Here is a 15,035-nt window from a genome sequence, read left to right as displayed (position 1 = left end):
AAGTGACATCTGTCGGAGTGACACTTTCTGTGGTCAGGGCTCTCTGTGATATATCAAAGCAGGACTGTATCACTTCTAACAAAGATGAGACAAGGCATCCATACTGATGCCTTTCATGTTTGTTATGAGAACTCTATTGTCTCCTTTTTTTTTAAAGAAAGAGAGAAGTGTTTCTTTTTTTTTTCGTTTTCTGATTGAAAAATAGAGCATAAACAAAATGCTACAAAGAACATTGCCCCTCCTTGGGATAAAATAAACCACAATTTAAATAACCCTATAATTCATTCTACTAATGCTTTACTATCAATTCATATCTACACACACTTCTTAGAAAATATCTTTATATCAAACAGATAGGAAACCCACAGGAGGAAAACATTTGAGGAAAGAAGAAATGTGGCTTACAGAGGTAGGATTTTACAAGTGGAAGCTATCAAACTGGAAATTGAAGTTATCTCTATATTTCCTACCTTTATTTAATATTTGTGGACATTATCAACTGTAGGCATAAAATATTATCACTAATGTATTATATGCCATCTCAAGCTGCTCTAAGAAGATACTCTGATTATTTTCTAACAGAAGATTGTTACACTGTTATCCCATAGAGGAGGCATTAATTTGAAGGTAGTTAAGGGAAACTATCTAAAATTATTTTATAAAATATATTCAGTTTTGGAGCTGGAGCGATAATACAGTGGGTAGGTAGGGTACTTGACTTATACATGGCAACCTGGATTTGATTCCTGTCACATCACATCTGAGTCCCATCAGGAGAGATCCCTAAGCACAGAGTTAAGGGTAAGCTCTGAGCACTGCTGGATGTGGCTCCCAAACAAAATCAACAACAACAAAAATATATGGATGGATGGATGTATATATAAATATATTGAAGGCTTAGTAATTGTTTATAATTTGTATGCATATCTATTTTGGCCTGTAAGGAGTTAGGAGGCTAATTGCTAACATGAACATACTACGTCATAAAATACTCAACAGTGGTGAGTAAACTAGATAATTGGGGATAAATAATGAACTTTGAAAATTATTTTTGGAGGGCAAAGAATATAATTTCATGGAAATTGAAATTGTTAGTCGACTACTTTTGAGTCACCAAGATATGCCTGAAAGTGTCAAAGATAAATTAATGTGTTTTTGGAAATCAAATTTCAAGGAATACACTTATTTATTTATTCAGTATCATTGAATGTATGACTACAAAGCCTGAAATTTTTATTATAGAAAAAATATTCCTGACCGGGTGGCCTACTGAACCAAGGGTAGTCCCAATTCTATAATCCCAGGTTCTGTGAAGTTATCCATAGATTTGGGAGCCAATGAGGGTATTTGAGGAGAGTTGAGGCACAGCAATTTGTATGCCTTAAAAATATCAACCCACGAGATTTGGGGGTGAGAGGTAGGGCCATAACCAGGGGTTGCTAGGGCTTACTACTTGTTCTGTGCACAGGAAACGTTCTTAGTGATGCTCAGGGGACCTATTGTGGCCTCAAATATTGCAAAATAAGCACAGTAAGATCTCTAGTGTCTCTCTGTCCTCCCAGATGTATTTTCAAGGATGAATGAAAGAGAGTAATGGTGAGGGTAGAAGCTATTAAAATGTGGATCAGAATTAATTTCTATTTATAAACTCAAAACAAATGTTCGATAAGCCAAATCTGTGAGGCATAAGAAGTAAAGTTATTCTGCTTACAATTTTGACTTAAGTCAAAAGCTAATTCAAAAAGCATGTCTGCTGTCCTGTCACTGCTGGAAAATTTTCCCTGTTCGCATATAGATATAGCATGAAATGTCAGTCAAAACCTGTAGAAAAGAATTATGAGCACTGAAAGGTAATGAAAGAAAAAATCCTCAAAATTTGAAGTGTATAGGATATCCTGTTTATGTTTTGCTACTAAAATGTTTCACACTTTTTGTTATTTGCATTTTCCCTATAATTTTAGCCATCAGTGAAGATTACTAGCAATATCTTATCAGTTAATGACAAGAACATCTGGGTTCTATCTTTCTAGTTGCATTTTAATCAGGTCATTGAAAGGAAACTCAGCAGCTGAAAGCTATCTATTTTCTTTGAGATGATTGCATAATATAATTAACAGTATTTTATCAGCAGCCCATGGCAAAAGAGACACTCTACACTTGTGCTTTGTGGATGTAAATTGCCAGCATTTTTAACACTTGAGAAACTTGTCAAATAAATCATTACCTCATCGTCTCAGATGCCATTAGCTTTTTCGTGCATGCTTGTAGAGTACTCAGTAAAAAGGCATCCGGAGAGTCTCTAGCTCACAGAGTTATAAATCCCAAGCACTGTGATTTGCATCGGGACACTCAAGCAGTGCAAGTGTCTATGAACAAAATCAAGCCCTCTATTCATCAATTCTCTATACCACAAAGAGATGCAAACATATGTAGGGAAAAAAATCACACGGCAAACTTCCCACAAAGGGCTATTTTACAAGATTTGAAGTCAGAAGAATGAATTAGCATTCTCGTTGTACCACTTAGATGGATGTATAAACTGAGAACTTGTTTGCATTTCTGAATCTAGTCTATTCTATAGTCAAAACAAGTCTATAAATGAAATTCTTGCTACGCAGAACTATATTCCATGCATTAAGACACTCTGGAAGCAATTGCATAGGTGTGTATAAGAAATAAAGAGGTACATTAATGAAATCAATGCATAGTGTCCTTGGCTTTCTTACATAGTTTTAATTGATTATTACTTATATAAATGTAAATATGTACAAATTGTGAAATTTACGTGAAGGAGATTTTTCAATTTTTAATAATTATGCTATCCTTTCTCAGGCAACACAGTATAGAACTTTCTCATCAAGACAAAAATTATCTTGGGCACTGTGGTTTGCAATACAGATACTGAAAGGTTAACTGATATATTCCTTCACCTACTATTAATATTCCGTTTTTGTCCAGCATGATTATTTCCAGCTATTATTGTCATATAGTTCCATTTTCTGCTACCCCCCCACCCCAAACACATGTGTGGTAGAAGCTAACCATTGACCAGTCCTCCTAGCCACTGTTTTCCCTGATCTTAGCACAGTGTGTAAAGTGTTTGTCTTGCACTCGGCCAACCTGGGTTCAATTCCTCCATCCCTCTCAGAGAGCCCGGCAAGCTACCGAGAGTATCCTGCCCGCATGGCAGAGCCTGGCAAGCTACCAGTGGCGTATTCGATATGCCAAAAATAGTAACAACAAGTCTCACAATGCAGATGTTACTGGTGTCCACTGGAGTCAATCAATGAACAATGGGATAACAGTGCTAAAGTGCTACTATATCTCTTATCATTTTATTTAACAAATAAAATACTCATTTTTATTTCTTTCATTTTTTATTTCTGTTTTTATTTCTTTTACTATTTCTTTTTATTTCCTTTACTATTTCTTTTACTATTTATTTTATTATACCTCAAATGTATGCAGTCATTCTATATCTGTCCCTCTTCTTCTGACTCATTTCACTTAGTATGATACTCTCCAAAAAGGGAGAAAAAGAGTGAGAAAGTGTCTCTTTGTGTGTGCATGTGTGTGTGTGTGTGTGTGTGTGTGTGTGTGTGTGTGTGAGAGAGAGAGAGAGAGAGAGAGAGAGAGAGAGAGAGAAGAAAAGTGCCTGTCATAATGGCAGGCTGGTGGTGGGAAGGGTCTGAGAGGGAACAGGTTCCCTCAGCCCAGGGCCACTGGTGCTGAGAAACATACTCTGGTGGAGGGATGGGTGTTGGAATACTTTAAAACTGAAACCTAGTCATGAACAGTTGTGAGGGTCTAACTCACAGTGATTCAATAAAAAAATCTTTCAAACATAATAACATTTTTAAATTAAAATTTAAAAAATAAATTAAAAAGGAAAAAATAGTTCCAGTAATAAAATATACAGTATTTTCAGGCAAAAGGCTTTTATCAAGAATAAAATCCTGCCAACAACCTTTAAAAAGAAAGAGAAAGAGAAAAAGAGAGGGGAGGGAAGGGGAGAGAAACAAGTGTCAGCCATAGAAGCAGATGGCAGGATGGGGGTGGGGAGGGAAACAACTAGGGACATTGGTAGAGGAAAATGTACACTGGTGAAGAAATGGGTGTTAGAACATTATATCACTGTATGACTGAAACTCAGCCATGAGCAACTTTGTAACTGTATCTCATGGTCATTCAATTAAAATACTTTTTAAAATGGAAGAAGAAAAAATAGGATTTACAACATCATGAAGACATCAGCAATGCCATTGCTGATGTTAACCTTCTGAGTTAATTTACTGATTTATTTTATTTACCAGAGTCTGGGGGTTGATAAGTTAGTGTTTATGTAATTTTATTGCAATATAATAAATGTTAAAATATTTGCTAAAAAAATGAAAAGAATAAAATCTCAGATTTCCAGACCTTGAAAATAATTACCCTGAATTCCCTTTCTGGTATTTCTAGATTTCCTGACTCTCAAGAGAGGCAATCACAGTTGATTTAGGTATTCCTTGTGCTTGATCTCGAAAAAAAACCGTGGAATTAGTCCCTATAAATTTCTTTGTGTGTGCTTCTTTCTCAAAATACTTCTGAGTGTTATCCATATATTTAGTTCATTTATTAGCATCCAATTTCACGAATATAATGCAATTTAATTGCATATTTGATGGGTTGCTTGACATTAGGATCTATGACGAATAAAGCTAGCATGAACATTATTAAGTGGGTTACTATTTATCAATTTTCTTGAGGAAATACCGGGGGGAGGAACTTTGGTAGGAAAGGAGTTGTACCAAAAGTCTTCACACCATGCCATGCATATTTATAGGATGGTTGAGTATCTTTATGGTTATATATGTTTGATGGCATTTGGTATGTTTGCTTCATTGTCAAACTTAACACATGAGTTGGAGCATCCCCAACCTCAACTAACACATGGCTTCAGATGTTAAGACTAAGAGATTACATATGCACAGTGTTATAAGAATATTTGTTCCTGACGTAATGAGCTTTATTGACCAAGGAGGTCTGGAAATGTGCCACCAAAGTAGATAAACAAGTGACTTTCAAAACTAGAATGCTGTGACCCATGGGGATTTATGAGTTTTAGGGACTAAGTGAGGATTCTTGCATAGAGTTCAGAGCTTGTGTGATTTGAATTTCCAGCTGGTTATAGAAAGATCTACCAGACTTTTGCATTAACACACCAAGATGTCCAGAAAGAGGAGTGGTGAGACTTGAACTCTATCATCAAATATAAAAAAATGAAATTAAACAACTATATTTTATCATCACAACTGGAAACATTCTACTGGACATGAAATAGTTCTTTATTGTATTTTAACTTATGTAATGTTTGGCCACTAATTTTCTTTTGTGCTATCAAAGTATCCATTGCAAACTTTTACCTATTAATTTTCTTTTCTATAGATGGTCAAGGGCTGGAGCAATAGCACAGCGATATGGTGTTTGCCTTGCACACGACCAACCTGGGTTCGATTACTCCACCTCTCTCGGAGAACCCAGCAAGCTACCGAGAGTATCTCACCTGCACGGCAGAGCCTGGCAAGCTACCCGTGGAGTATTCGATATGCCAAAAACAGTAACAACAAGTCTCAAATTGGAGACGCTACTGGTGCCCGATCGAGACAATTGATGAGCAATGCGATGACAGTGATAGATGATCAGTTGGAATTTATTATGTGTTTTTATATTAATCTTTAGAAATGTTTATATGGTATACTAATATGTGGATAAGCTTAATAAATGCAGTTGCCTCTTAAAACTGAATCATGTAATGTCTGTCCCCCTCTGGTCAGTTTAGTTCTCAAAGCATAATGTTCTCAAATTCCACACACGGTTTTGCAAATGTAAGGATTTCTTCTTTTTTGGGGAAAAGAGTAATGTTCTGGCATATATTCGTACATATTTACAATGTTCTGATATATATGCATATGTACATATATATTACCAATATATATGTTGGTAATATATATATAATAATATATTGTTTTTTTACCCATTCATCTGTCAATGCCTACTTAAGATTAGATCCATATGTTGAATATTTTGAATAAGTATAACTTTGAGAGCAAATATATCTTTAAGAGCATAATTTTAGTTCTTCAGTTAATTGAGGGGGGTGGTTTAGGTCACACCCAACAATGCTCAGGACTCGCTCCTAACTCTGTGTTCAGGAAGCCTTTTTCTGTTTGGGCCTGGTGGACGTATGTGGTGCCAGGGATCTAACCTGGGTTGGCCAGGTACAAACATGGCCATGTACCAAGACAAGTACCCCAACCACTGTTCTATCACTTTAGCCCTTTAAAATTAATTTTATTTATTTATTTATTCATTCATTAATTCATTCATTTATTTATTTATTTATTTAATTAATTAATTAATTTGCTTTTTGGGGTCACACTCGGCAATGCTCAGGGGTTACTCCTGGCTCTGTACTCAGGAATTACTCCTGGTATTGCTCAGGGGACCATACAGGATGCTGAGAATCAAACTCTAGTCACCTTCGTGCAAGGCGAATGCCTTACACACTGTGTTATCTTTCCAGCCCCTCTTAAGTTAATTTTAATTGAATGTTTTTCAAGTATATTGCTACATTATTTTTTTATTCAGTTGTTTTTTTTCTTTCCACAAAATGAGATCTTTATTTTTGTTTTCTATAGTCTTTTTCATTGAAAATATTTTCATTTCATTGATTTTCATGAAACTGCTAAAATCATTTGTCTCTTTGCTTTGGTTCCTTCTTTTCCAAACTATCCCCACTCATATAATTGCTAGAGTTATGTAAAATCCATTGTGCAATTATTCTTAATATGGGTCATTCCGGTCCCCATTTTAATTTTCTTCATTTCAGCTTTTGCTTGTCTCTGAGTTTCTAATTGAATGCCAAAGATTAGATAGAAGAGAAGTATCCCCAGAAGAGGATACTGTTTATTCTCCCAGGAAGGATATGACTCTTACGATCAGGTTTCCAACATGAAGGTTCAGTAAATCCTAACCAGCAGTGAAACTGGGTCTTGGCTTTGATTCAGTTTGTTTAGTCCTCAATTTTCTTCGTACATTTTAACGTAGAAGTAAAATGTTTCGTTCAACACAACTTTGGGAACTGTACATTGGAACTAAAGAGTCTCTTGTTTTTTCTCTTTAGACTTCCTCTTTCAAAACCCAAGATGTTCTTGCTCTCCTACATGTCCTGCATTATACTTGCTGAGTTCCCCTTCATTCTATATTCTCTCTGCTTTCTATAATCAGAAAATCTCTCTGAATCTTGCTACTCTGCTTTAGTTTCCAAAAAGCCATAGCAACAAAAGACTGCTGGACTGTTGTGTTGCTGAGTGACTTAATTTTTCTCTCCTGCTCTAATTTTAGGTTTCACATGGTCATTTGTTGTCTTCAGTTTAGAACAGACACAGGACATTAATTTCTTTTAACAGTGCTATCTTACCTTAAACTTCTGTCTACCTACTCTAAAATTAACTGCCAGAGTAAGAAACAGTGATATTGAGATAGTCTAACAAGTATTTGGACTACTGTCAGGCTTGTATATTTTATTTTTACTTTAGAACCACCTCTGCATGGATAAGGTCTTACTCCTTGCTTGGCGCTCAGGGATTACTCCTGGAAGTGTCAGAGATCAAAGCTGGGTCAGCTACATACAAATTGTGGCAAGACTTTTACCCATTGTACTGCCTCTCTGGCCTCAAATTTGAAAATTTTATTTCACTTTAATTTCTATCCATTTGTGTATTTGTTTGAAGTTGAAACACTGCCTATCTCATGAAAAACAAGTTTTTCCTATGAATAAAATTCTTTAAAAAGTCTGAACTGTTAGACATAATAAGCAGGTTCTTATTGCCAAAGTGTGTGAAGTGCTCTGATGCCATTAGATGTTTCTTGAAAAATGCTTTCTAGGACCAGAGGGAAATTTTGTGTGTATGTGTTTTAAAGAAAAGAATTCTAGAACACCAATACACTCAAAGACCAAATCAAAACAACATTTCACTGTTGGGGAACTAATTTCCGAATCTTCCATCTCTATGTTCAGAGAAATATGTCATTATAATTTTAAAAAGTTTGGAATGTTTTATCTATTTAAAACAATTTTCTTACTGCACTTTATTCAAAGTTTGGGGAAAAGATAAATAGTTGCTTTGACAGTATCAATATTCAAGTAGCATGGTTCACTCATGTCAGTAGAACCAAGCTTTAACATAACTCTCAGTAACTCCAACTTAAGTGAACTACCAGGGTAAAATTATATTTTGTTACTATAATATTTTCCCATCACTTTTTCTTATACTTCCAGATATTTTCAGTCAACAACTATATCCTGTAGACTTGAAAATATCTTGGAAATTCCTTGTTATGTCCCAGTGTGTATCTGCTTAAGAAATTTAACAACATTGTCCCACTTTCTAACTATAGTTCTGAGGTCAGAAGATAAATACTTTTTTTAAAAAAAGAACTTCTCTTTATTTTTCTTTTGTTTATTCTGTATGTTCTATGTGCCTTCATTTTAAGTTATCAACATCATCTCTACTTATTAAAATACATTATTTTACTAGGATCTTAAATATCAATGTTTGCTCCAGAATCTATAATTACTTAAAAATTGTCTCTGTCTTTTTCAGATGGAATTGTACTATTCTCTGGCTCAAGGCAAGACATTTGAAAAAGATCCTTTCATCTATTCTAAAGCTATTTTTAACAAAAATTACTCTGCTTTATGAAGAACTTAACATTGACAAAATGCATGGGCACAAATATATATGTATATACATATGACTCATATTTGTATTAATTCACTTGTATCACTTATCATCCCATTGTTCATTGATTTTCTCAAGCAGACTCTAGTAACATTTCCATTTGTCTCTGTCACGTACTAGTGTAGCCCAATGGCATCTGCACGCTCCAAGAACACGAAAAGCCTCAAACTGTTTATTCAGAGTCTTGACGAAGGAGACTAACCATCTTGTAGGCGGGCAGCTACACGGTCTTTTGATGTTCCGTGGAATCCAGTCAGTAACAGCTCTATTACAGGGGTCATCTCCAAATCGCATTACAGGTCCGACCCATCAAATTTTTGATGCCTTGGCAAAAGAGATAGCATCCCTGATTGTTGATCATAGATGGAAGTCAGAACTTCAGATTCCTTCTCTCACTTGAGTGAAATGTGATATTCCAAGCATATCTCTTTCGATTAATCTTTGGGAGAACCAAATAGCATTCTTATCCTGTTTTCTCTAAGGGCCCTGGTCTCTGAGGCATATGTTAGTGCAGGAAGAACAGGCAAGTTAAAAAGATGTGCCTGGAGCCAGAGGTTTGTCATCCTCGTAACCACTTCTTCAATGCTCTTAAAGGTGTTCCACGCCACTCTCTTTCTCCTGCACAGTTCAGGTGCCAGGTTGTTTGTCATGTTGAGTTTTCGACCTAGGTACACATAACTGTTGTGTTCAGAGATGTTCATTCTGTTGAGAACAAATGGAACATCAGGAACTAGTCTGTTTTTCATGAACATTGTCTTTGTGAGATTCAGCTGCAGTCCTACCTTTCCACACTCACAGTCAAAGTTGGCCAGTATTCGTTCTGCTTGGCTGATAGTTGGTGTTATGAGGACAATGTCACCAGTGAAGTGTAGGTGGTGTAGTTGCTGATCATCTATCTTCACTCCCATTCCTTCCCATTCCAGTCTTGCATGATGTTCTCGAGTGTGACACTGAAGAGTTTCAGTGAAATAGTATGGCCCAGCGGAACCCCTCTTTGTACGTTGATGATCATTTCTTTGTAGAATGGTGAGATCCTGGTGGTGAATCCATAACAACTCATGGAGGATCCTGATGTACTGAGTTTGAATGCCCTGTTTGACTAATGCTTTGATGACCACTTCATCAACAGCATCAAAGGCCTTCTTTAAATCAATGAATGTTAGACAGAGCAGCATTTTGAACTCTCGCAAAACCTCAATGAGCTTGGTCACCATGTGGATATAGTCAATTGTGCTGAATCCTTTTAGGAACCCGGCTTGCATGCTTGGTTGTCCTTCGTCTAGTGATCTGCCAAACCTATTCAGGATGAATGGAGTGAATAACTTATAGACAATGAACAACAGGCAGATTGGGCGATAGTTGCCAATGTCGTGGATGTTTCCCTTCTTGTAGAACAGGATGGTTCTGCTGGTTTTCCATTGGGATGGAACCTTGCATTCAGACAAGTAGGATGTGAAAAGATGAGCCAGTGTATTGATGAGTACTGGCAGTAGATTCTTCAGGTGTTCGGGTCTGACCTTGTCTGGACTGGGTGCTATACACTTCTTTACTGATGAAATGGTGTATTAGATTTCAGAAGGGACAACAGTGGGAACAACATATCCATCCTGTGAAATCTGTTATGTGAATAGGTGGACATGGCTATCAAAGAAATCTGAGTAGAAATTGTCACTTTTCCAAATGCCCTTCTGAAAGATGTGATAGATCCATCAGGATGTCAGAGGTCAGTCATCTCTGTCTTATAGTTGGCAAAGGACAGGCAGGTGTTGCAAATACTTTTCCTGGTTTCTGCCACATTGGCCAACACTGCTGCACTTCTCTCTTTGAGGTCTTCTATTATCTCTTCTCTACACAGCTTTGTGAGCTTGGACATTAACTTGTGATTGCCTGAGGTTCATGCCACACCACGTTGGCGAATGAGCTCAAGATTTTTGGAAGCCAGGCGACTTTTTGTGGCTTTCTCTCTGCATTCTTCACACAATCGTGGAACCAGTCAATTATATTCCTTGTCCATGTTATCAACGAACGACAACATCTTCCCATATTGCTGCAATAGTGCCAAAGAGCTCCCAATTGGTGGTCATTCTGGGAGTTCTCTTCTTAAACTTTGTAGCCCTTGCTCCCAAATCCGTGAAGTAGAATTTTGCATGAAGGAGACAGTGGTCTGATCCTGTTTGGAATTTTGGGATAACAGCACCATTGGTCAGGCAAAACTGTCGATTGAATATGATGTGGTCAGTTTTATTGTGGAACTGTCCACCAGGAGACTCCTATGTCCAACGTTTAGATTCGGCCTCTGGAACTGCGAGTTACCATGGATGGTATTGTCCAACATGATGAACTCAGATAGTCTCTCACCCTGTTCGTTCCATTCTAGGCCATGCGTCCTGATGTGGAGTTCTTCGGGCAACCTTCTAGGTCCTATCTTGGCATTAAAACAACTGACAATGACCTTGTAGATATATAGTATATATATATATATATATATATATATATATATATATATATATATGTATAGTCTTCTTTATAGAACTTCTCCAGTTCCATGTAGAACTTCCCAATTTCTTCTTCGTCATAGTTGTTTGTTGGTGCGTACATGATGAAGATAGAAACTGCCGGCAACGAGCCACATCTATTCAATCATAAGCAACTGATTCGGGTCATTAGGCATTCAAAGGATGCAATACTCATGGCCAAGTTTATGTTGACAAGGACACCGACACCACCGATGCCTCTACCCTCCAATGACGTCAATCCAATGATGTCATACTTGCACCACTAGGTCCTCAATAGATGCTTCCAATGACAGCATACATGCATTGAAAGTTCAGTCATTTTAGTCCTTTTTCATTTTGGCAACCTAGTTTGGCCCTGAGATTTTATCAGCCTCTTCTTGTTCCTTGTTCTTCCTTCTTAATGCTGCCATATTGAGAGCTCTTCCAGGGTCAGGGGAATGAGACCCATTGTTGTTACTGGTTTTGGCATATCGAATATGCCACAGGTAGCTTGTCAGTCACTGCCGTGCTGGTGAGATATTCTCGGTAGCTTGCGGTGCTCTCCAAGAGAGATGGAGGATTTTAGGGTGGCCTCTAATTGCCATTACAGGTGTTCCTATGGTTCACACCATATTTGAACCCCATCAAATATGGTGCGGTAATGATGGAAAATGGGTAGGAAGTGTTTATGATATGAAAGGGTCACGTGGTCTGGAAAGCAGCCTGGAGTGTTGCAGTGGTTGAGTATTGGAGATTGGCTGATGAGGAATTTATCTGGTACCGGCAGGGTAGGTCTTATGGGTGCGACCTCTGGGTCGCCAGAGGTTGGGGGAAACATGTAGAGGATCTCTGCTCCCTGGGTCCCATTTAGCCTAGAGTCTAAGATCACAAACTGCCGCCATGCTCCGGGCCACTTTCTGAACACTAGGGCAGAGCCTCACGCATGAGTGAAGTCCCACTCAATCAGGTAATGTAAAATTTGTGACCTTGGACTCTAGGCTCAAAGGGACCCGGGAATAGAGCACCTCAGCCTGTTGCCCCCAATCTCTGGTGACCTAGGGGTCACACCCATAAGACCCATCCTGTTGGTGCCAGATAAATTCTTCATTGGCCAACTTCCACTACCCAACTGCCACCATGCTCCAGGCTGCTTTCCAGACGCTGGGGCCGAGCCTCACACATTAGTGAAGTCCCACAGAACCAGGTAATGCGGACTCATTTATATTATAAATAAAAGCATGATGTTTCAATAAATAGTGGTTTTCAAATAGTATATCCTCACTCTTACAATAATATGCTATTTATTTCTTGAATCATCATTTTTCCCTAAGCTCTGATAAAATATATGAGTCTATATACTTCTCAAGAATCACTGAAATTAATAGGGAAACAAACCCAATTAATTCCTCCTCTTCCTCCTCCTCCTCCTCCTCCTCCTCCTCTTCATCATCATCATCATCATCATCATCATCATCATCATCATCATCATCATCATCATCATCCTGTTGATCGTTGAATTTCTCGAGCGGTCTCAGAAATGTCTCCATTTGTCCAAGCCCTGAGATTTTCGAAGCTTCTCTCTACTCGTCCTTCCCAATGATGCTGCATTGGAAGCTCTTTCAGGGTCAGGGGAATGAGACCCAGCTTGTTACTGGTTTTGGCATATGAATACATCATGGGGACCTTGCAAGGCTGTACCATGTAGGCAGGAAGCTCTCAGTAGTTTGCCAGGTTCTCCCAGAGGGAGAAGTAGGCTATAAGATATTGTGCAGCTGCAAAGCAGCCAAGTGCTTTCTGGAACTTGCTTTAAAAGTCTTTGGATGCTGGCCATTGTTGGGATTCCGAGGCACCAGGGGCAGTCCCTGGGTGTGACCGCCTAGCTACTTGGGAAATGGGAAATCTGGGCAGAGGAGGCCCAGTCCCTGGGTGTGACTTCCTAGCTACTTGGGAAATGGGAAATCTGGGCGGAGGAGACCCAGCCCCGATCCGGGAAGGCTTGGAGGTCTCAATCCTGGGTTCCACACACCTGGGTTCCTCTGCCGGTACCTTCATGCATGAGGCTCATCCGAAGGTGTGGAGAGGGACTTTGGCATGGCTCTGGCTAGACTCTGGAGGTCTTTGACCACCGGGAGCTCTGCTTGGGGTGGGGAGGGAAACTGGAGCCCATCCCCTCCAAGGGCCCTGGGGAAAACAGCCAGGTGCTCAGGCAAGAGACTCTGCGTCACTCTCTTCTGGGAACTTGCTCTTAAGTCTCTGGATACTGGCTGTTGATGGGATTCCATGGCGCCGGGGGCAGTCCCTGGGTGTGACAGCCTAGCCTGGAAAATGGAAAATCTTAAATTGTATAATTCCTATACAATTTAATTGTAGAGTAGATAATAGAAATTTCTCATAAAACCTTCATAAACCAGAATACTTTTGGAAACTTCTGACTAATTTTTATTGTTTTCTTTGATTAAATGTGATTCTCTGCATAATACAATTGTCTTCAAGCTGATTTAAGCTGAGCTGAATTATTCAATATAGCTAGTTTGAAAATACTGAACTTTTAAACTATTGTTCTGTGGTTCTGTTTTTTTATTGCTGAGAACTGGAAGATAATTTTTTTAACAAGTACCTTTGAAGACATCATTTTCTGGTTTAGAGGCATAAATTTACATTATAGTTACTGGTGACAGTTTTAGAATTGTATATTTTCTTTCTCACATGCTATAATATATTATATACCATTTGGCATTGAAGCCCAGTAAAATTTTACATGTTTATTATTTCCATGAATAAAGATAGATAAATGTGGATGCAATAGGTGCTACTCTCAGCCTAGATAATGCAGCCATGTCTTATCTTTCAAAGTACTGAAAAGTTTTCCATAAAATAAGGACATGCATGTTCAGTTCAGGATGTGGTATTAACTAGACTTATTGTGGTCATTTCACAGCATATGCAAATATTAAATCATTTGGCTATACATTGGAATGAAATATAAAAGTATATGTCAGCTGTGTCCCAATATAAAACTAAAAACATGCCTATGTAGAATTTATAGCTTGTTCTAACCACGTAGATAGAGAAAGCTTGTAAGAGTTATGTCTCAGTAATATTCTAAGGAGAAATAGGATTCATTCGGCTGCTGATAGGGAGAAGACCATTCTAGACAGAAGTCACATAACAACGATACAGAAGGAAGAGGAGACCTAAAACACCTCAAGATTTAAAAATAAAATGCGCAGATGGTCACACCTGCAGTGCTCAGAGATTTGTGCTCAAGAATGAGCACAGCTCTCCCCATGAACATGTGTCTTGCTGGGAGTCAAACTGTGGACAGCTGCATGCAGATCAAGCCAGCTACCTTTGTGCTAGCTTTCTGATCACATAAAATTTTATTTTATTTTATTTTTTAAATTTTATTTTCATTAAGTAGTTCACAATAACTGATTGCATTCAATATTTCAACATCAGTCCCACCACCATTATATCTTCCCCCCTCCAGTATTTCAAAGGTTCCACCACTTCTCAGGCCTGCCCCACAAGCAGATGCTAGAGTTCGAAAAATTTCAATTTCTTCATGGCTGGAGAAATAGTACAGTGGGTAGGGTGCCTGACTTGCCCTTGCCAACTCAGGGTCCATTTCCGGCACCCTAGAAGGTCTCCCAAGTCTGCAAGGAGTGATTCCTGAGCCCAAAGCCAGGAGTAAACGCTGAACACCAATGGATTTGGTCCATCAAACATAAAACAAAACAAAAACAAGTCTTGG

Source organism: Sorex araneus, chromosome X (genome assembly GCF_027595985.1).
Source record: "Sorex araneus isolate mSorAra2 chromosome X, mSorAra2.pri, whole genome shotgun sequence".
In the NCBI taxonomy this organism is placed as follows: Eukaryota; Metazoa; Chordata; class Mammalia; order Eulipotyphla; family Soricidae; genus Sorex; species Sorex araneus.
Note: the sequence above shows the minus strand (reverse complement) of the source record.